Source organism: Pinus tabuliformis, chromosome 2_2, assembly GCF_031772625.1.
Source record: "Pinus tabuliformis cultivar Carrire ecotype Pingquan chromosome 2_2, CPIR1, whole genome shotgun sequence".
NCBI classification, from domain to species: domain Eukaryota; kingdom Viridiplantae; phylum Streptophyta; class Pinopsida; order Pinales; family Pinaceae; genus Pinus; species Pinus tabuliformis.
The window spans coordinates 1,083,767,539-1,083,790,755 of NC_142300.1; the positions used below are offsets into that span (position 1 = coordinate 1,083,767,539).

General features: G+C 35.9%; 1 pseudogene; it reads right to left on the reverse strand.

Moving 5' to 3' along the window:
• LOC149197151 (alpha,alpha-trehalose-phosphate synthase [UDP-forming] 6-like) overlaps window positions 1–23,217 on the reverse strand; it is a 244,342-nt pseudogene that overhangs the window by 11,360 nt on the left and 209,765 nt on the right.

Below are 23,217 nucleotides of genomic sequence, written 5' to 3' on the forward strand. Positions count from 1 at the left end.
TTTGGGAGTGCATAGGATTCATCCTAGGTAGCCAATTTAGTAATGGCACTAATATGGATCATATTATTTCTAGGTGTAAGAATGGGATACAAAATTGTATTTATGACACAACATTAAATATAATGCTAACGATTTTCCACTACCTTTGTCTCTCACAAATCAACTATATCAACAACTTTGTGTTTAAAAAGGGATGGTTTTCTAACAACCTCCATATCGAAAATGAACTATGTTTCCATATTAATCAACTTAAGCCGTTAATAGAGGGTTGCTAGCCTTAGAATATATGAGAACGGTTTGATGTATGTTGCGTTAAAATTCAAGGTCTGAAGGAGAGTTGAGGTCACTCTAGGTTTAAATTCAGTAACCTTCCTTGTGTTCAATGTTCATGTGTACTCCGTGGACTATTCAAATTTGTTGCTTTAAGTATAAAATCTCTTCCCAAATGTATTGATGGGCTAGGTTTTCTTGGTCTACACCTTCGGCCTCCTGCTTGATATTCCTCGGAATCCAAGAAGACGTAGATGGAGAAGAAGTAGAAGAATATGGGGAAATGAATTAAATGGATAGATAAGAGATTTGATTACAAAATTTAAGAATCTAATGTATATATATATGGATATGGCATGGTTACTTAAATTTGGATTTTTTATAAGAGATTAAAAGCATACTAATCCGAAGCTTTTCAAAGAAGAAAATTCCATACCTATATTTGGACGGGGAGCTATTTCTCGAGACAACTAACATCTTTAGATAAGAGAGGAATAACCTATTAATTGAGTTTAATTAACCCAATGTTTCAGACTTCCAATTGATTCCATCTTTAGGGGATATGCTAAAAGTGTAAGAGAAGGTTAATGACGTATTGTAGAGCTAAAACTTATGTATGAATATAGATTCTAGAAAGGAACAATAAGAAAAGATTTAGTCTGCGAGATTCATTTGATATTTGGAAGAATTGTTTTTATTTTTTTATTATTTGATATTTATTTAATTGTTTAATAGATGACTTAATTTAGAATTAATTTGATTTTTCTATGAAAATTAGGGTTTGATTAGCTATTAGGGTTGTCATAAAGAATTAATAATGTTTTAAATTATTTAGTATATTGGATTTTAATTTTGATTTTTGACCTAATTAATGTATTTAATTACAATATTATCATATTATTTTAATGGATTTAAATATATAATTTTAAAATTATTTAAAAGTTGTAAGTATCTAAATAGAATGTAGATTAATAAGCTTTAGTTATTTTGAATTGTTTATGGATGAATTATGTTTACCTAATTTGTTATTATAATTATTTTATTGGGAAGTTAAACAAACACCTTAGTATTGTTTCTCTAATTTATTAATTTTTATTAATTTTTTATTTAGTATTAAATTAATTTGTGAACTTAGTTTAATGATATAAGACCAGGGTTTGACAATATGAAATTTGATTTATTTATTAGGTTTATTTAATATGATGATCCTTAGTTTAATTTTTTAATATGACTAATTTAATATGTTAATTCTTCATGGCCCTCTTTTACTTTTAATCTAATGGATTTCATTTGAATATCTAATTTTGATTATTAAGGTCTATATGGTAAGTAAATTTCTAAGTTCCTCTTTGAAACTTTAGTCACTCCTGTTATCTTATATGGCTGTGAGGTTTGGGGTTGCAGCATCTCCATAGAATCATGGAGAAATATTGAGCAAATCGAGAAGCGTTTTATAACTTATAACCTGAAAATTAAAAGTAATACAACCTATCCTATTCTCCTTATAGAAGCATGTCTTTCCCCTATTGAGAGCCTAGCTATGCTCAGGTTTATGTTGTACAATAACATAGACGATCATAGACTTCCTAAGCTAGCTTTAAATTCCAGCCAAAACCACCTAAGGCTCAACCGAGGATGGCATAAAGACACAAGGGCCTCGTTAAACTATTGGGAGATCAATGAGAATGATTCTTTGCAAAACATAAATAACATAAAATATATTGTTACTTCTAAGTTCAAAGAAAAATGGTGTGAGAAAGATTTAGCCTCTAAAATAAAATTAAGTTATTATAAGAAGGTCATCCACGTATCTCTCTATTTTAACTAGCTCAAAGAAGAAAATTAATATAGAAAAGATTAGAATGAACTCTCATGAGCTCCATAGTGAAACACGTAGTTGGGCAATTCCTAAAACGCCATGGTTGGAAAGGATCTTCCATATTTGTGAGAATAGGAGCATCGAGGATGAAAACCACTTCCTCTTAGAGTGCCGTGCATACAACCACATTAGAACTCAATTTCACAATCTATGTTACAATACTGACCTTCCTAGCCTTTTACAATGTCAAAATTATAGTGAGCTCGGGAGGCTTCTCTCCAAGCTTTTTGAGCATAGAAATAAAATCTTAAATCAAACTAAAAAATTTGTTTATGTAGGTCCGATAGATAATTGTTTGGTCTCAATGGACGTTAACCATCATCATCATCATCATCATTATGTGGAGAAGTTTTTAAATTATTTGTACTGTTGTTAAATGAATTTCATAAAATTTTGGAATAAAATTTTATTATGATATTATTATGTATATTGATTAAGACAAAATTGAATTATAGGAAATGAATGAGTTATGAAATGGTAACTTATTAATTATTACTGTTTGATTGGAAATTCGAATTGAAGTTACCTTTCCACAAATCTGGTTGGGTAGCATATGAATTTACTCCTACAAGTGATATCTTCAGGAGTGCATAGGATTCATCCTAGGTATCCAATTTAGTAATGGCACTAATATGGATGATATTATTTCTAGGTGTAAGAATGTGATATAGAATTGCATTCCTAGCAAAACATTAAAGATAATGCTAACTAGATTTTTCCAGTACCTTTCTTTCTCACAAATCAACTATCTCAACAAATTTGTGTTTCAAAATGGATGGTTTTTTGACAACCTCCATATCCAAAATGTACTATTTTTATAGATTAAATAACTTAAGCCTTTAATATAGGGTTGCTAGCCTCAGAAGCTATGAGAACGGTTTGATGTCTCTTGCCTTAAAACTCAAGGTATGATAGAGAGTTGAGGTCACTCTAGGTTTAAATTCAGATGCATTATCTGGGTTCAATGTTGACGTGTACTCCTTGGAATATTCAAATTTTTTGCCTTAAGTATAAAATCTCTTCCCAAATGTATTGATGGGCCAGGATTTCTAAGTCTACACCTTCGGCCACCTACTTTATATTTTTGTGAATCTAAGAAGATGTAGATGGAGAAGAAGTAGAGGCATATGGGGCAATGAATTAAATGGGTCGATAAGAGCTTTGATTACAAAATTTAAGAATGTAATATATATATATATATATATATATATATATATATATATATATATAGATATATATATGGGGATATGGTATGGTTTTCTTGAATTTGTATTTTTTATAAGAGATGAAAGCTTACGAAATTAAATATTTTCAACTAATAAAATGCCATACCTACATTAGGACATGGTCCTATTTCTCCAGACAACCAGCATCATTGGAAATTAGAATTGAACTTATCTTTCCCCCAATCTAATTGGGTAGCCTATGAATTTACTCCTAAACTGATATCTTTCGGAAGGCATAGGATTCATCCTAGGTATACAATTTTCTAATGGCACTAATATGGATCATATTATTTCTAGGTGTAAAAATTAAAGATAATGCTAACTGGATTTTCCATTGCCTCTGTCTCTCACAAATCAACTATCTCAACAAATTTGTGTTTCAAAAAGGATGGTTTTTTTACAACCTCTGTATTGAAAATGAACTATGTTTCCAGATTAAACAACTTAGGCCTTTAATAGAGGGTTTCTAGCCTCAAAAGCTACGAGAACGGTTTGATGTGTGCTACCTTAAAGTCAAGGTTTGATGGAGAGTTGAGGGCACTCTAGGTTTAAATTCATCAACATTTTTTGAGTTCAATGTTGATGTGTACTCCTTGGACTATTCAAATTTTCTGCCCATACTGACATTTCGAGAAGGAGATATTTCTCGAGACAACCAATATCATTGGAAATTAGAACTGAAGTTATGTTTGGCCAAATCTAGTTGGGTAACATATGAATTTTCTCCTAAAATTGATAAATATTAGGAGGGGATAGGATTCATTCTAGGTAGCCAATTTTCTAATGGAACTAATATGGATCATACTATTTCTAGGTGTAGGAATTGGATATAGAATTGTATTCCTGGAACAACATTAATGATAATGCTAACTAGATTTTCCACTCCCTTTATCTCTCAAAAATCAATTATCTCAAGAAATCTGTGTTCCAAAAAGGATGGTTTCTTGACAACCTCCATATCAAAAATGAACTTTGTTTCTAGATTAAACATATTAAGCCTTTAATAGTGGGTTTCTATTCTCAGAAGCTATGAGAATAGTTTGATGTCTATTGCCTTAAAAGCCAAGTTCTAATGGAGAGTTGCAAGTGGTGAAATCTGAATTTCGAGAGTGGATTATACTTCCCGGTGGAAGTATTTCAGTGTGATCATGTCCCAAATGTAATCTTTTTAAATATTCCAAAATTGCTTTAGGCATTGGTTTATTGTATTTGTCTAGTAAATTTTGTGCTAAAATTAATAAAGATTTTTTAAAATTTAAGTTGTACTCTATAATTGGTCAAAATAGAAAAAGAAAAATTAAATATTTAATTTATTCATATATCGAAAAACATATTTTCAACAATTAAATTTAAAATCCAATCAAATTTTAAAACTTATATCACAGGAATTAAAATATAAAATGTAACCAAAATTTAAAGGTTACAATCACAAGATTTGGCTGCATCACACGATGAATGAATTCATACATGTTACAAAGACAAAGTTCTATGTAAGTTTGTAGCTATGTTGCATTTTATTTGGATTTTAGGCCTTAAAAATATGGGAGAGGATGTGGTCTTATCAAAGGTAGAATAACTAGAGGAACTAAATTCTTCAATTCAATCTCACCTTATCTTCTTTATAGAGTTGTAGCAATCTATGAGGTTTGGTCATGGTGGAATGGCCAGACCATAAGATATCAGAAATGAGAAGGAAGGGTTGGGCAATGAATTAAATGGATTGGATTGATAATAGCTTTGATTACAGAATATAAGAATGTAATATATCTATATATATATATATATATATATATATATATATATATATATATATAGATATGGGATGGTAAGATATGAAAGCTTACTAATGTGAATCTTTTAAAAGAATAAAATTCTATACTTACATTTGGATAGGGAGCTATTTTTAGAGACAACCAACATCATCAAAAACTAGAATTCAACTTATGTTTCCCAAAGTCTAGTTGGGTAGCATATGACTTTACTCCTACAACTGGTCACTTTGGGAGGGGATAAGATTCATCCTAGGTAGCCAATTTGCTAAAGGAACTAATATGGATCATATTATTTCTAGGTGTAGGAATGGGATATATAATTTTATTCCTAGCACAACATTATAGATAATGATAACTAGATTTTCCACTGCCTCTATCTCTCACAAATCAACTATCTCAAAAAATTTGTGTTTCAAAAGGATGGTTTTTTGACAACCTCCATATCGAAAATGAACTTTGTATCTAGGTTAAACAACTTAAGCCTTCAATAGAGGGTTGCTAGCATTAGAAGATTGTTGGCATTATGATTCAAGTGTTGTCCTTGATGTCAACTCACTCAGAGGATGGTACAGGTGCTCAGAGGTTGGTACAGGTGATGGCAACTTAATCAGAAGACAGATCTTAGTATAGCATGTCAAGGAAGTTCATATACGCATGTTCGTTAAGCCCAAGTCGCGTGTACATGCCAGTTGGATTCAGAAAAAGCGCGTGTATGTGGAAAAGTATCTTTGGTCCATGGTGGTTAGTCCTTGGAAGTTGTGCCTATGATTTCGGACCATTGTGTCTCGACGGGCGTGTCGATCCCTAGTTTTGAAGTTGATGGTATTGTGTTACTATGGTTTTGGCTCTTGGTATTGAGCTAGGCCTAAGACTATATAAGGAGAAGAAGATCATTAGGCAAGATCATCTTTTCGACAAGGCTTGAATATCTAAGAGAGAAAGAGATCTGATATGCAGGTTCTGGGTTGCTTGATCTAAGCCAAGGAGAGATCACATCGGTTGATGGAAGACTAGATCTAAGGATAGATCGGGATCTAATGGTTTGAAATGCACTATCATGATATGGTTGATTATGCGTATTTCTAGATCTGCATATTGTCGCAATGTTATGTTCTGGGTCTAACTAATGTCTGGTACAGCTGCAAATTGAGAAAGTTTATTTTTAGATCTGTACGCAGGTTGGATTCGGTAAAAGCGCGTGTATACGCGGGTTTTGCTCATTGAAGTAGCGTATATCTTTTGAAGCTTGATTTTGGGTTTAAAGTGGGGTCTGACTGTTATTGCAGAATTCTGTAGTCTGCTCTGTGTTCTGGTAACTGGTGATTGACAGGGTTCAGTGGTTCAGTGATTCAAAGTTTGGTTGTTTTATGCTTCAATGATCTATTGTGGAAATTGAATGAATTGTGGTCTTCAGATTGTAATGTTGTGCTTCAGGAATATCCAAGTCTGAAAATGTATGAAAAGTGATACCTGAAAGAAAGAAGATTGTAGGTCAGCACCTACGTACTAGTATCTTGGCTAGTACAAGAGCAAAGGGGGTTGGAGCTCCCTTCCAAGGAAGTTTGGAGAACGAGAGAAGGTTGTAGCCTTCTGCAGGTTGTAGCCTGCGTACTGGTATAAGGCTGCACCAGTACAAAAGATTGTAAACTGAAGTTTCATATTAAAGAAAGATAGAGACAACTTGCAGCAGGTGGTTTTCACCCACATTGGGTTTCCACCTTATATCTTGGTGTTCATGTGTGTGGCTTTTGATCTGTTCTGTTATACTGCACATGTTTACTGTTAATGTGGTGAATAATGTCCTGATGCACTTAACTGAAGAATAAGCTAACTAAATTGTGAGTTTTCTTCTTACGCTGTTTTACTTAGTCACAGTAGCGTGTACACGCTGGTTCACTTAACTGAAGTAGCGTATATGTTTCTGAGCTTTGAAAAAATTTGATTGATCTGATAATACTGATTCACCCCCCCTCTCAGTATTATTTCCAACAAAGATATGAGAATGGTTTGATGTTTTCTACCTTAAAAGTCAAGGTCTGAGGGAGAGTTGAGCTCACTCTCGGTTTAAATTCAGGAGCATTCTCTCGGTTCAATGTTGATGTGTACTCCTTTGACTATTCAAATTTTCTTCCTTAAGTACAAAATATCTTCCCATATGTATTGATGGGTTAGGGTTCCTTGGTATACACCTTCACCCTCCTTCTTGATATTTTTGGGAAACATGTAGATGGAGAATAAGTAGAGGCATATGGGGCAATGAATTAAATGGATCAATAAGAGCTTTGATTACATAATTTAAGAATGTAATGTATATATATGGATATGGTATGGTTACTTAAATTGGATTTTTTATAAGAGATTAAAGCTTACTAATATGAAACTTTTCAGAGAAGGAAATTCCATACCTACATTTGGAGAGGGATCATTTTCTCGAGACAACCAACTTCATTGGACATTAGAATTGAAGTTATCTTTCCACAAATCTAGTTGGGTAGCATATGACTTTACTCCTATAACTGATAACTTTGTGAGGGCATAGGATTCCTCCTAGGTAGCCAGTTTGCTAATGACACTAATATGGATCATATTATTTATAGGTGTAGGAATGGGATATAGAATTGTATTCAACGAACAACATTAAAGATAATGCTAAGTGGATTTTCCACTTCCTCTGTCTCTCAAAAATCAACTATCTCAAAAAAATTTTGTTTCAAAAAGGTTGATTTTTTGACAAGCTCCATATCAAAAATGAACTATGTATCCAGATTAAACAACTTAAACCTTTAATAGAGGGTTTCTAGCCTATGAAGTTATGAGAACAGTTTGATGTCTGCTGCCTTAAAATTGAAGGTCTAATGTAGAGTTTAGGTCACTCTAGGGTTAAATTCAACAACATTCTCTTCATTCAATGTTGATGTGTACTCCTCGGACTATTCAAATTTGTTGCCTTAAGTATAAAATCTTTTCCCAAATGTATTGATGGACTATGCTTTCTTGGTATACACCTTCAGCCTCCTGCTTGATATTTCTGGGAATCTAAGAAGATGTAGATGGAGAATAATTAGATGCATATGGGGCAATGAATTAAATGGATCTATAAGAGATTTTATTACATAATTTAAGAATGTAATGTATATATTTGTGGATATGGTATGGTTACCTAAGTTTAGATTTGTTATAAGAGATGAAAGCTTACTAATATGAAGCCTTTCAAAGAAGAAAATTCCATACCTACATTTGGAAAAGGACCTATTGCTTTAGACAACCAACATCATTGGAAATTGGAATTGAAGTTATATTTCACCAATCTAGTTGTGTAGCATATGAATTTACTCCTACAACTGATAACTTTGAGAGTGCATAGGATTTATTATAGGTATCCAAATTACTAATGACACTAATATGGATAATATTATTTCTAGGTGTAGGAATGGGATATAGAATTGTATTTGTGGCACAACATTAAAGATAATTAATGAGCACCAGTATTGCAGCAATAATGTTGTAACTATTGAGACTACCAACTTTACTTCATCAACCCGTGGTCCATACAAACTTGGAGGTGACATACAAAATTAAATGTAATGGTATACTCTTGTCACTGTTCAACTAGGGCTATAGACCACAAGTGTTTCTCCAACCAGTCTTCTATTGACTAAAAGAAGCCTGATTACCAATTCGAGAAGGGAAAATTATCCTAAATGAGAGAAAAGAAATTTTGCTTTTTTTAAAGATTGAAAGACCGAATTGGAAGTTGCTTGTAAAGTAACATGAAATCCTTTATCTACTCATTGACACATTTTTCTTGCAAAAGAAACCTAGATTAACCCTATTTATCACACGTGATGATTCAAACTACTGAGCATGGAATGTGATCTACGAAATATTAATGGTTGCATGGATGTGATAATTAAGAAATAAAAGAACACTTTTTCTTTATCTTTTTGTTTTATGAATGTAAATGCTAATCTTCACTTGTTCTTTGGTAGGGGAGAAATGTATGGAGGAAGAGGGTTAGAATGGTATTAATGGTGTTGAGGTCAAGTAGAGGCCTAAACAAATCTTCATTGATTATTTTTCTAAATTTGGGCTCAAAATAGGCTACTACAGGATTTCCTACAAGAAAACTACGGTATGTCCTAGTTCTCCTACAGGATCCCTTGTTTTACTACAGGAACAGGCTGAAAGCTTAGGAAGTGGTTTAGAAGGTGGAATGAACCTTGGGAAAGGTGTAAAATGGGAGCTAAGGCATGGAGGGGTTGAACACTATGCATTTCTCAATAAAGTGCTTCAAGATGGTTGGATTTGCTCAATGGAAATGATGATTTTCGCTTATAAAACAAGATTCAGGATTGAGATTTTAGTGGATTTTGGCGACATGGGTGGATAAAAATTAGATGATGAAAATGAGATGAGGTATCGTTGCAATGTAGAAGCTCCTGCAACAACACACATTCTTGTCTGCATCTATACACAAATTCATTTATGCATAGGAAAGATTTATTAAATGGAAGAAAACAGAGCATTACCATCTAATGACTAAGTCCATGAATGGAAATGCTTTGAAACCAATAAAAGACCTAATAGAAAATAAATGAAAATTAGAACTTATCCTAAGAAACTTAGAATATAATTACCTACTCATCAAGAAACCCTATATTATGCAGCAAAGCAAGAAATGTGTTTTTGGGTTGTATGAAAGTGTCCCTCAAGTCATGATCCAAAAGAGAGAGATGAGGTGAAAAATGCTATCACCATATTTTTTGAAATGTCTTATGTCACTATGATACCACTATTCTAACTATCCACAAATGGAAGCAAACTAATTAATCATACCAATACTTGCAAACTAATGACACCAAAATCAGTTCCACGGCTAACTATGAATGTAATCTAAGCATTCATCTACAAAAAGAAGAACCTTTTCTACTAGGGTTGGGCCCTAGCCAAAGAGCTTCATCCCTCTAAGTCAACTCAGTGTTGGATCAATGTAATGCTTCTCATTTTCATTAAAATATTAAAAATACACAAGAGTGATAAGTCACAATGTTCCAACTCAAAATTTCTTCTTGGCTACAATGGACAAAAATTTGAATCCTAATGAGGCTCTAGGCCTTCTTATTTATAAAACTGAAGTTACCAACAACTTCCTTAAATTTAGGGAGGCTTGGCTCCCAATCTTGACCTCAATTGGCCTTCAATTGTCATTGGCTTGGCTGCTGATGATCTTAATGGCTCGATTGGTTGCAACTTCGAGCTGATAAGATTCGATGGAGGAATCTTGGAGTGAGTAAGGAGTTAAGGAGGGAGACCCCATCTCCTAAAATCTCTCTTGCTTGTCTTCTTTGATTTCCTCCACTTTAATTAGCCAAACTTTTCTCCAAAACCCACAATCAATGCACATTAGACCACTAGGCATGACATCTCTTCTTTACCCTTCTCATTAAGAAAAATATAAGAAAGAATGTCAGGAATTATGAGAAGATTTGATTTTAGTAAGCTGGAGAGCTGTATTAATGTCCACATAATTTACCCATTGATGAGCCTCATCATCACCCCCTACTGAAAGTGTTTCTCATCCTCTGAGCAACAAAATCTTTGTCCATGTCTTTCACTACTTTGGTGGTCTCCCTGACATCCCAGGCCTCTATTGTAGTCTCCTCCTCTTGTCGATAAAATCTTGCATGCTTCTCTATCTCCTCCCACTACTTTCTTTCTTCTTCCTCCTTTCTCCCTTATAACATACCCAAAGGAGATTGTGGGCTGAGTTTCAAGCCAATTCAATTGACTTTCTGTCTCTGCAATGTTTTCTTAGACATTGGGGTCCCTTCTAGTGCATCCCTCATTCTGTTAGGAGAATGATACTCCCTGATATTTACGTTGTAGGGCAAGGTGTTCCACCTCCTTTGGCAAGCTTACTAGCTTTCATCCCCTAGCAATATCAACATGTCCTCAAAATGAGTGACGAATTTCTCTTATGTAGCTAGATATCTTGGTGCAAGCTGGGGATCATTGGCAATGAGGTTGTGGGTGCTAATGATAGCCATGCAGTTCGGTTGTTTTACTCTGATGAGAAGGGGTTATGTTTCTTCTCTTTCAAATACCCTTTTTACTTCTGTAGCCTTGGTGTTATGAAACCAACTCACAAAAAGATAGAAAAGAGAGATCCACGCCTTAGAATTCAGCCTCTTCGAGGGGGCAACCTCCTTTACATTACATAAATGAACAATTCTTGGATCATACAAATGACAAAACCTACTTTCTATATATAGGAGTTTAAGGAGTCACAATATAATCCAGTCGACCTAACAATAATAATGTAAAGCCACAAAAATAACAATAGAGGGATTCTATGGGGCACAGAAATAACAATATGGGGGTAATAGGGGCACAACAATATAAATAGGGGGTATAACTACAATAGTAATGGGGTAATCACTAGTATTATAGGGACCCAACATGCCCCTCTCCTTCAAAAAAGTGTTTTCCTCAACGCTTGAGTAGTTCTGGATACTTCTGCATAAAATTCTCATCCTCCCATGTGGAATTTTCAGTGGATAAGTTCTTCCTGATAAGATACTCTGAAATTGATTGATTTCGTAGCTGTCTAGTTCTTATTTCTGTGATTGCTTCCGGTTCCACTATAATTTTCCCTTCCTCGTCATGTTCTGGCAATATTGTTTGAATTGGGAGCTTGTCACCTATAACCTTCTTTAAACATGAAACATGGAAAACTCGGTGCAATCGAGAAGCTGCAGGAAGCTCCAATTTGTATGCCATAGTACCAATCTTTTCCAACACCTTGTACGGACCATAATACTTTGGTGATAATTTATTATCCTTCTTAGCTTGCTTTAGGGACATTTGCTTATATGGTTGTAGCTATAGGAATACCCAATCACCTACATCAAAACTTCTTTCACTGTGATGTTGATCTGCTTGTTGTTTCATTCTATTTTGTGCCAACACGAGGTTATCCTTTAAGAGTTGGAGGACTTGTTGCTGATGTTCGATGTGATGTTCCACTGCCTGAACCTTAGAATTTTCTCTTAAATATGATGTGATGGATGGTGGTTGATACCCATAAAGTGCCATAAATGGGGTCATTTTTGTTGCTGTATGGAAGGAAGTGTTATACCACCATTCAGCCAGAGGCAACCATTTGACCCATTGTGTCTGTTTATCAGATACAAAGCAACGAAGATATCCTTCCAAACATTTGTTTACTATCTCAGTTTTCCCATCAGATTGAGGATGATAAGATGAGCTATGAGCTAACTGAGTACCAAGACAAGAAGATAATTCTGTCCAAAAATTTCCTGTGAAAATGGGATCTCTGTCACTTACAATAATCTTTGGGTTTCCATGTAGCTTTTGAACTGTTTCCATAAATGCAGTAGAAACTGTACTGGCTTTAAATGGATGTGATAATGCACAAAAGTGTGCATACTTGGTAAGTCTGTCAACTACCACCATGATGACACTCTTTCCCTCAGACTTGGGTAAACCTGTGATAAAATCCATTGAAACCTCCTCCCAACGTTGGCTTGGAATGGATAAAGGTTGTAGTAGACCTGGTGTCTTAATTGTTTCAACTTTATTTTGTTGGCAAACCAAACATTCCGCCACAAACTTTTGAATATCTGATTTAAGGCCATCCCAAAAAAATTCCTTCTTAACCCTGTGGTAAGTTTTTAAAAATCCTGAGTGCCCTCCTAAGGGAGACGTGTGAAATTCCATAAGAATCTTTTGTTTTAGCTGGGAATTCTTACAGAGGTATAAGCGATCTTTGTACCATAACGAATCATTTTGCCAGCTAGATGTATAAGAAGTACTGGAATCTTGTTGTAGCTTTTGAATAAGTGCCCACACTTCTTCGTCGTTCTTCCATTCCTCCCTAGCTTCGTTTATCCAATCTGGTTGGATAATAGAAATGGCACACAACAATGCTTCCACATCCTCATCCTTTCTTGAGAGTGCATCTCCCACCACATTTTGCTTCCCTTTTTTGTAGATGATTTCAAAGTCATAACCCAACATCTTTGTGACCCACTTTTGTTGCTCTTCAGAGGATAATCTTTGTTCTAAAAAGTATTTAAGGCTATCATGATCCGTTTTTACCTTGAAATGTCTTCCCATTAGGTAGGGTCGCCATTTCTTAAGTGCATGGAGTATTGCCAACATTTCCTTCTCATAAATAGCTTTGCTTAAAAGCTTTCCCTTGATTGGAAGACTTTCAAAAGCAATGGGTCTTTCATCTTGCATTAGAACAACACCAATTCCCTTTCCTGAAGCATCACATTCCACAATAAAGGTTTCTATGAAGTCCGACGTAGCTAAGACCGGTGCTTGGCGCATTGCCTCTTTAAGATGTTCAAAGCCCTTTGTTGCTTCCGAAGTCCATGAAAATGAATCTTTCTTCAATAATATTGTTAGAGGTGCTGCTATTCTCCCATAATTCTTAACAAACTTGCGATAATACCCTGTCAACCCAAGAAATTCTTGCAGATGCTTTATGGATGTGGGGATTTTCCATTCCTTAATGGCTTTAATTTTGCTAGGGTCTACCTTAACTCCTTCATGAGATACAATATGACCCAAATATTCCACCTCCTGGACTCCAAAGAAACATTTGGATCTTTTTGCATATAATTGTTTTTCCTCCAATAGTTGTAACACCCTATCAACATGTTCAACATGATCCTTCCAAGACTTGCTGTAGATTAGTATATCATCAGAAAATACTAACACAAATTTTCTAAGGAATGGTTTGAAAATTGAATTCATCAAACCTTGAAATGTTGAAGGTGCATTGGTAAGGCCAAAAGGCATGACCAAAAATTCATAATGACCCTCATGAGTTCTAAATGCCATTTTCGGAATGTCTTCAATCTTCATTCTAATTTGATGATATCCCGAACGAAGATCCAACTTGATGAAGTAAATTGATCCATGCAATTCATCCAGTAATTCATCAATAACCGGAATGGGGAACTTATCTTTAATAGTGAGCTTGTTGAGCTCCCTATAATCTGGACACATGTGCCATGATCCATCCTTCTTGTGCACCAATACTACTGGAGCTGAGAAAGAACTTTGACTTGGTTGAATTATACCAGCCTCTAGCATTTCTGCAACCATACGTTCAATTTCACTTTTTTGGACATATGGATATCTGTACGGCCTGATGTTTGGAGGAACACTTCCTGGAATTAGATGAATATCATGATCATGACCACGCATAGGTGGGAGACCTTTAGGAGTCTCAAATACCTTGGAATGATTGTCCAGGACTTTTTGGAGATCTGGAGAAATAGATGATTCCAATGTGGAAACATCTATCGAACATAATTGTGCAATTACACCTCTTTGATCCTTTTTTAGAAGCTTTGTCATCCCATTAGAGCTAATTATCTTTCCTGGTTTCCCTGCAATACCCCTTAATTCAACTTCCTTTCCTTCCACAGAAAATTTCATGAAAAGTTCTTGAAAATTAAAATCTATTTTACCCAAGGATTGTATCCATTGGACTCCTAGTACAACATCAGCACCTCCCATTGGAATGGAAAGCATTGGGCTAGTCAATACATATTCTCCCATGGATAGCTTGATATTATGGCACTTTCCAGAACAATTTATTGTTCCTCTGTTTGCAATCATCACTTGACACTCTGGTGCTGGATATAGGAAGCAATTCAATTATTTTGCTACCCTACAATGAATAAAATTGTGGGTGCTTCCTGAATCAATCAACACTATTACCTTTTTCTTCTTGATTTGTCCTTCTATCTTAATGGTTTGAGGAGTGGTAATTCCCGCCAATGCATTACAAGATATGGTCAGATTTATTTGTTCTTCATCTAGGTTTTGTTCCTGGAATATATCCTCTTCTTTTGACCTTTCTTGCTCCTTTTCTTCTTCCTCTTCACAATCTATGTAGAATAATTTCTTCTCAGCACACTTATGACCTTTTGTGTATTTGCTATCACAATTGTAACAAAGACCTTTTGCTCTTTTTTCTTCCAATTGTTGTGGTGTCAACCTTGTAGGTTGTGGAAGACTATGGGCAACAACACTTCCGTCTTTATAGTTGTGAATGGTATGCTTCCTAGTTGCCATATTTTGCTTTCCATTTTTCTTGCTAACCTGAATGCCTTCTCTAATGAATCAGGTTCCCAAAGGCGCACATCATGTTGGATATTATCCTTTAAAGACCCTATGAACACATCAATCCTATGCTCCTCTGGAATATCTTTTACCCTTATGTTCAATTTTTTGGAACTCCTCAATGTGCCCCATTATTGAACCCTTTTGTTTAAGACTTATCAATTGGCTAAAAAAAGTGTTGCTTTTTGTATCCTCATAATGTGCTATCAATTCTTCCATAAAAATTGCCCAAGTGATAAATGGTTTACGAGAACAAAGCCATTGATACCATACAAACTGATTTGGTTCCAAATATAAAGTTTCCATACGTACCTTTTGTGTGTTTTGCACATTATTGAGATCAAAGAATTGCTCCATCTGTAATATCCATGTGGCAGGATCCTTGCCATCAAACTTCCCCATATCTATTTTTGGAACATGGTGAGTTTTCGATGCAACATTAGAGTCTATGGAATCATGATTAACATTTCTTTTGTTCTCATCATGAGTTTCCTTTACTACCTTTTCACCATTAGTGACCCTTTCTTGTAGCAACTTCTTCAATTCTTCCATCTCTGTCTTCAAATCTCTCTCCAAATTCGCCATTGAATCCTCCATCTTAGCTTCCATGCCCTTTATCTTAGATTCCACGCCATTTACCTTAGCTTCTGTTAGCTTTTGTGAGCGTGACATTTGTTGCACTTGTTCTTGTAATTTTGATATATCATGTAGCATTTCTTCCTCTTCTTCATGAGTCATGCTAGAGCTTTCAGGTTCCTTACTAGGTGTTTGCATTTTCTTTCCTCGGGGCATCAATTACTGATAATAATGCTTTACTATGCCCTTTGAATTCCGTTAAACCAAGCTTACACAAAAATTAAAAAAAAAACTACACACCGTTTTTTCACTTTATAGAAGCCTGATATTGAATCTGATGTATCTCTGTAATTTCGGATCATCCAATTCTGAAATTGCTACCTGTAGTAGCCTTCCGCATCCTCTTTCCAATGCCACAAGTCTGAGCCAAATTGGATTCTCCAAGGAAGAGTTATGTGAAATCTCCCACAGTGACTTGCTTTTAGACTGGTTCAGTAGAGCGAACTTGTACGACGTGCCACGAGTCCCTGTTTCAACCTTTGAATCTGAAACACACATACAAGAAGCTACAGTCCGTCCTATTTCTGTACCTTCTTATGAAATTTCAATCCGATCCCCAGAGAGAAAGTTATGACGATTTTCCCCAGGTCACCTGTTTTGAATGTAATTCAGGAGTATGCAAAAAGACCAACTTCCTCAGATCATATCTCCGCAAATATCTCGCGAAAAGCTCTGAAATTCGGACCCAAGGTTCAGCGCGATTTCTTCTCAAATGGGTTTTTTTTTAGACTTCTGAAACATCACAGAAGAAACGTTATCGCGAAAATTCCACGATGACCTGTTTGGAGAAGTGAAACCTTAGAATCCAAAGCTCTGATACCGAATGTTATGAAACCAGCTCACAAAAAGATAGAAAAGAGGGATCCACGCCTTAGAATTCACCCTCTTCGAGGGGGAAAACTCCTTTACATTACATAAATGAACAATTCTTGGATCATACAAATGACAAAACCTCCTTTCTATATATAGGAGTCTAAGGAGTCACAATATAATCCAGCCGACCTAACAATAATAATGTAAAGCCACAAAAATAACAATAGAGGGATTCTATGGGGCACATAAATAACAATATGGGGGTAATAGGGGCACAAAAATATAAATAGGGGGTATAACTACAATAGTAATGGGGTAATCACTAGTATTATAGGGACCCAACACTTGGTCTCCTCATGATTCATCCATGATGCCAATGTCATGAGTTGTAAGTACTCTAGATTTGGATTGGGGTCCCACACATTCAAATCTTTTAGGGCCAAGTTATGTAGGCGGAATTAATATATCTTGTCCGTGTCCCCTAGGGTGCTTTGGTCACAGAGGTTAGTGAACTACCTACGGTCTTGGAAAGTCACAATTCCTCTTTATGAAAGGGTTTTTATTTGAAACTATAGCCATTGTTCTTTGAGGTATAAGGCATAGAATTTTGTTGGCATCCTGCATTGGAGTGCCTCCAAGGATAGACCTGCCATATTTTCCAATTATCCCTCCTTCTCCAATAGTTTCCTTCTTAGCCATGTGTTCTCAACCTCTAGTCGATATTTCATCATTCTTTCCATGTCTCTTATGCTACTCAACTCTCTACCAATTTCTATCAACTTTTCTTCCATACGACCTACATACTCTACACTTTTTGATTTAGAAATTTGCATCCAATGATGTGTCCTTTCTCTCTCCTTTTAAAGCTAAAAGAATAGAGGGAAGGAAATGTTTTGTGGTATTACTCTACCCCCCTCAATGAATCTATAATAGGAGCTAAGGTTTGGTTGTGGGCTAGGTTCCTTCAGCTCCTAGGACTCTCCCTTTACTGTTTCTTGAGTATTTTCTACCTCTTTTCCTTCCATTTTCCCTTGCAATCCTTCTTGATCTTGTTTCTCTGCTTGATATAGTTTTGACAGGGTTTCTTGTAGGTCTGATTTTGTTTCCTGTAGGAGACCTTTCTATTTTTGTAAAGGGGTCAAAGGTTCTTTAACTTGTTTTGTTGAGGATGACCTACTGACAGTCCTCCTAACATAGGTGATTGGTGACCTTGGGGAAGCTTGTTTCGGTGTTCCGTCTTCACCTCTCCTTCCTAGAGGGTCTAAATTCTCTTTTTCTTTTAGTGAGTCCTCTATGATAATGGGAATATTGGTAGGGTTTTGAGATCTCCCTTGTTTTATCATGGTGTTCTTCCTTGTTCTAAAATATATGGGAATCTGCCCATGCCTCTTTCCTTTTGATTTGATAGGTGTACTTAGAGAAGTTAAGGTAGCAGTTGCCTCCTTCTTTGTGGGCTCCAAAGAAACCCTTGGAGATTCCTCTTCTTCCTTGATTTTCACTTTAGTACTTGGCTTATCCTTTTGTGCTTCTTCTTGGCTCATCTTTTTCATCCTTTGTGTCATCTAGTTCTCCCTCCACTTCTTCAGGATCTTCTTCATGTTCTTCATGTTACTCTTCTTCATGTTCTTCTTCTTCAAGCTCTTATCCCTCTTCCTTATCACTAGAAGTAGGGTCTCTTTCATACTTAATGGCTTGAATTTCATTTTCTTCATTCACGTCTGCAAATGTTGTCCACGTAACTGGGATTCTCAAGTTCTTTAGGGAATCTTCTAGTGTGAGTTTGATTAATTCATGATGTGTGATATGCTAAAGCTTCCCTTGTTCTGCTTCGATGCTCATGTCTATCATTGATTGTAACAAAAAGTAAGGAACACTAAGTCTTCTATGATGAGGTATCTCTTCTCCAAATCTCATCTCACGGAGGAGCCTAAATTGGTACCCATAGACTATACTGAGTCTACCCTCATAGGAAATATATTTGATGATGTGATAGCTTACCTCATTCCATGGATATGGATTTTTTTTCCCTTCTAACCCAATTTTTTTCTTCAAATGGTTCTTCTCCTTCCACGAAAGATATCTTATTGGAAAGTGTGTTTCTACTTTTGTCATATTTCCACCATTACAACCCTAGAGGAAGTGTAGTGATCCTACTAATGCTTTGAGGGGTAATTGTTATTGACAGACCCATCACTAGAACTATGGCACTAGCTCTAGCTATAGGTATGAGTGACATTTCAAATTCCCTAGCTACATCATCATAATATCGCCTAAGTAGCTTTAAGAATCCCAACCATTGATGCCTTGTAAAGATTTCTACCACAAGAGTTTTTTGGTGTATTCCGGTTGTTCTGGTGGGGTCTGTTTTGTTGAAACCCCCTGTCATATCTTCACTTTGTCAATCTGTCTGTATGAGGTTTGGGTGGCTATATCTTAAGACATTCTCTAGGTGATGAAGGTCTAGAGTTTACTCTACACAATCTCCCACAAAATCCTATCTATCTCTATGCACACTGTAAATACTTGAAAGAAATGAAAATTTCTTTCCTTTTCCTCTTTACAAATGAAAACACAAAGGATGTGGCACCTACCTTTCTCTGCAATGCTTTGGTGATGATAATTATTGAATTTTTGGCCCTAAGCACCCACTTACAACATTTGTGACAATTCTCCCTGTTTCCTATATCTTTCTTGTAGTTTCCTGTAGGTGCTCACTATTTCCTGTAGTTTCTTTGTGTTTCTTATAGGTGTTGATTGTAGGTAGGATGAGACTGAATTTTCCTTTCGATGGCTCCTATAGGTTATCTCCTCTCTCAAATTATTGAAATGAATAATACTTTGGATGAATGTTAGGTAATATTTCGATTTATGGCCGATTTCTTTGAGTGAAGTGCTTGCCAGCTGAGTACATATTTCTCCTTTTGGACCGTTGGTCCCACTACTAGTTAACACATCACTCTTCCTCGTAATCATCACCCACCTCTGTTCACCATAACATGACCACCATTCTAATTTATTCCCCTTGATGTGACCTTTCCACGTGTCCAGTTGACTAACACTTTACTTTTCGTTATCGAACTGAAGTTTACCAAGTTAACCGGCCACCTTTGCCTATAAAATCAACTCTCTACATATTCCTACAATTTAATCATATTTGTACTTATTAGGGAGTACTAATGAGGTGAAATACCTATTTATCCTTTGCCTTGATGATGCATGTTGGAGGGTGGTGTTGTTCTGCTTCTCATGACCCGGGTACATCTTCTTGACTTCCTTTCTATCTTTTTTCATCTTATTTTGTTGATGGGTTGTCTTCTTGTTGATGTGTAGGTGTTGGCTTCCTCTGTTTCTACTGAGCTCTAGAGGAGTTTCATTGTGCCTGAATTTGTGCTTCTCCTCTTTCATGGTGCTGAAGGTTAGGCTTGAAGCCTTCTACTGTTGTTTCTTGTAGTACTACTATAGGAAGTCCTGTAGCTACTCTTTCTTGAATTGTTTTGTGTTCTTTATTTGTTTGGAGGGTGAATAGGTATTGCAATGCATGGAAGGTGTGTCCATGGAGTTTTAGGTGAGGTAGGCTGCTGGTGTCATACCTCTTTGATGTTCTTTTCTCTTTTTTCTTCTTTTTTTTATTTTTTTTATTTTTTTCTAACTTGATCTTTTTTCTTGTATGGACACAGGTGGTGACATGGTCATGAAGGGTGTTGGCTTAGGTGTAGTGAAGTCAATGGCCTTTTTTCTTATCCCAAAATAGGTTTGCATCATAATTTCTCCATTGGGATACCTTTTCTGTATATTTTCAAGACTTCCTATAGTACTATAGTAAACTCATATAGTAATTATAGGAAATCCTATAGAAAGCACATAATTGCTTGAAATTTGAATTTTTATGTTGCCAGAGATGAGTATGGATGAAGGAACATGGGGATTATGGAGGAGATGAAATAGATGAAGAAAATCATGGGGTTTTGTAGGGATTGCTTCCATTTGATCTCTATGTCCATTATCTTCTTGAAATCCTGCAAAAACCAGAATCATTATGAGTGGCCAGGTTTGATGTCCCTGCCATTACTCTTGTGCTTTTTCTCTCTCTCTTTTTTCTTGAAAGACAACCAAGTTGCCTCAAACAAGGTTTTCATCCTAGTTTTCTACCTTGGGTGCCTAAAAAGAGGTTTTCACCCAGAGGTATTTTATTTTTGCCTTTGTTATTTTTTCTCTTCTTTCTTTTTTACACTCTTGGGCTGCCTCAAATATGTCTTCAACCTAAGATTGGGCCTCAAGTTCATCATGAAGGTTTTCACCTGGGTCTCTTTACTTTTTCTTTTTTTCAAAACCTCAACAGACCTTAAGAACCTGGTGAGGTGGAAGTGAGACTCCTTTAATCACCATTATTGTGTTGCTGATGCTAATGATGAAGTCCTTCTTTGACAAAGGATTTTTGTAGACTTTCAACCTATACCCATTGAGAAGCAAAGGGATACCTTCTTCATCGATGGTTCTTATCTGAAAAGCACCATTATCATGGCACTTTTCTACCACATATGGTCCCATCCATCTGGTGATCAAGTCGCCTTTGAAATATTTGTACTTGGAGTCATACAACAGGGCCCAATCACCTTCTCGAAATAGTTTTTCTTCAATATTGTTGTCATGCCAGATTTTTCTTTGTACTTGAGTCACTTTTGTGTACAGGAGGGCCTACATCCTAAATTCATCTAACCCATTTAACTAGAGAAATATCTCTTGTTGTGCCCTTGTTACATCTAGATCCAATTACTCTTCCATCCTTAAGGTGTTGTATTCAATTTCAATGGACAACATAGCCTTCTTCCCATACACCAAATCATAAGGGGTGAAGACAATGGCGGTCTTCCAAGCTATATTGTAGGCCCAAGTGGCCTCCACTAGTTTTTCTACCCAATCCTTCGTATTGTTGGTAACTACTTTGGTCAGAATGCTTTCCAATGCTCTATTGGTGAAATCTACTTTTCCATTAGCCTGAGGGTGGTAAGGAGTGGACTTTTTGTGCTTGATTTTATGATGGCTTAACAAATCATCAATCTTGTATGATGTGAATTGACTGCTTGATTAGTGACCAGCTCTCTAGGGTATCCAAAATTGTAAAACACATTCTCCCTCAATAATTCATCTTTTTTTTTTTTCTGTGGCTACCTTGACAGCTTTCTCTTTAACCCACTTTGTTAAGTATTCGTCCCATGCAATGATTCACTTTTTATGTCTGGATGGAGGATCAATGGGACCTATGAAATCTAAGCCCCACTTTTCAAATGTGTCAAAAGTCAATTGAGGTTGCAAAGGCATTGCATCGCTGGGAGTATGTTTCCCCATCCTTTGGCACCAATCGCACTCATTGGTATACCTTCTTACATCCTGGTGGAGAGCAGGCTAGTGATAGCCAGCTTGTAGTACCTTGAATGATATCCTTTTGGTTACAAATTGACCTCCACAAGGCCCATCATGACAGGACAGAATGATGTCAAAAACTTCTTCCCTGACACAAATTCTCACAATTTGATATTGGCCCAACTTGAAGAGATTTCCCCCAATCCAAGTGAATGGGGCACTTTTCCTAATGATTCCTGTCTTCTGCTTGGAGGACAAATTTGGAGGGAATAATGTAGCTACTAAGTAGTTGGCTATGTCAGCAAACCATGGAGAGAGAACTAAAATGGTGAGTAGATGCTTATTGGGCATCCAGTCATCAACCATTCCTTCCTCACCTATAGGAAAGGTCAATCTAGACAAAAAATATGCAACTAGATTTTCTTTGCCTGGCTTATCAATAATAGTTAGATCAAATTGTTGTAACAAAAATAACCATATAATAATTTGATCATTCACATTAGGCTTGTTCATCAAATATTTAATGGCAACATGTTCGGTATGTACAAATGTCTAGTAACCAGTAATGTAATGTCTAAGTTTATTCAATGAGTGGACAATAGCTAGGAGTTCTTTTCTGTGCACTGTGTAGTTCAACTTGGCTTTGGACAAATTTTTGTTGATGAAGTAAATAGCATAAGGTATCTTCTCATTTATCTAGCCCAAAGTTTCTCCTATATCTTTGTGAGATGCATCAGCATGTATGTCAAAAGGAAGAGCCCAATTTGGGCCTCGGAGAATAGGTACAATAGTAAACTTGTTCTTTAGGGTTTCAGGGCTTCTTGACATCTTTCTAACCATACAAGTTTAGATTCTTTGGTTAATAGTCCAAACAATGGCGAGGCTACCTTGCTAAAGTCTTTGATGAATCTCCTATAGTATCCATCTAAGCCTAAGAAACTTCTGACATCCCTCTAGTTTTGAGGAGTAGGGACCCTCTTTATCATAACTATCTTATTTGGGTCTGCTTATAGTCCTTCCTACGAGATTGACTGACCTAGAACAATCCCTGCAGTCATTAAGAATTCACACTTCTTAGTACTAAGGGACAATT